The following is a 684-nucleotide window of genomic DNA, read 5'->3' as shown; positions in this document are numbered from 1 at the left end:
AGCAACAGAAAAACCAATCCTCAACTTTGTATGGAATGGCAAGAGGCCCCAGGTAGCTAAAGCAATGTTGAAAGAGAAGAGTCACATTTCCTGTTATTAAAACATACCATACAAGAGCTCTGGTAGCATAGTGCCTAAGACACTTGACTGCTAACTAGAAGGCTGGCAGTTCAAATCCACCAGCTACTCCTTGGAAGCAAGGTTGGGCAATCTACTTCCGTAGTGATACTGCCTCGGCAGCCCAAGGAGGGGTCTCTATGAGTCAAGTCCGACTCAACAGCACATAACAACAACAACATACAGCTACAAAATTCAAAACAGCCCGTTACTGGTATAACAATAGCCATATAGACCAATGAAATAGAAAGGAAGAGTCCAGAAATAAACCTGCACATCTATTCGGTCAGCTGATTTTTGACAAGGGAGCTAATTTCATTCAGTGGTGAATGAAGAGTACCTTCAATACATTGTGCTGGGAAAATTGGATTTTCACATGCAGAAAAATGAAACAGGACTCATGCCTCATACCATACACAAAAGCAAAACCAACATGGATAAGGACTTAAATGAGCAAGCTAAAACCATAAATTCATAGAAGAAAATGCAGTGGCAACACTGTTAAGCCTAACTTTTAATAATGTATTACCTAATATAATAACAAAAGCACAAACAGCAAAAGACAAA

This window comes from Orycteropus afer, unplaced genomic scaffold, assembly GCF_000298275.1.
Source record: "Orycteropus afer afer isolate SDZICR_OR568_19922 unplaced genomic scaffold, OryAfe1.0 scaffold00481, whole genome shotgun sequence".
NCBI lineage: Eukaryota > Metazoa > Chordata > Mammalia > Tubulidentata > Orycteropodidae > Orycteropus > Orycteropus afer.
Note: the sequence above shows the minus strand (reverse complement) of the source record.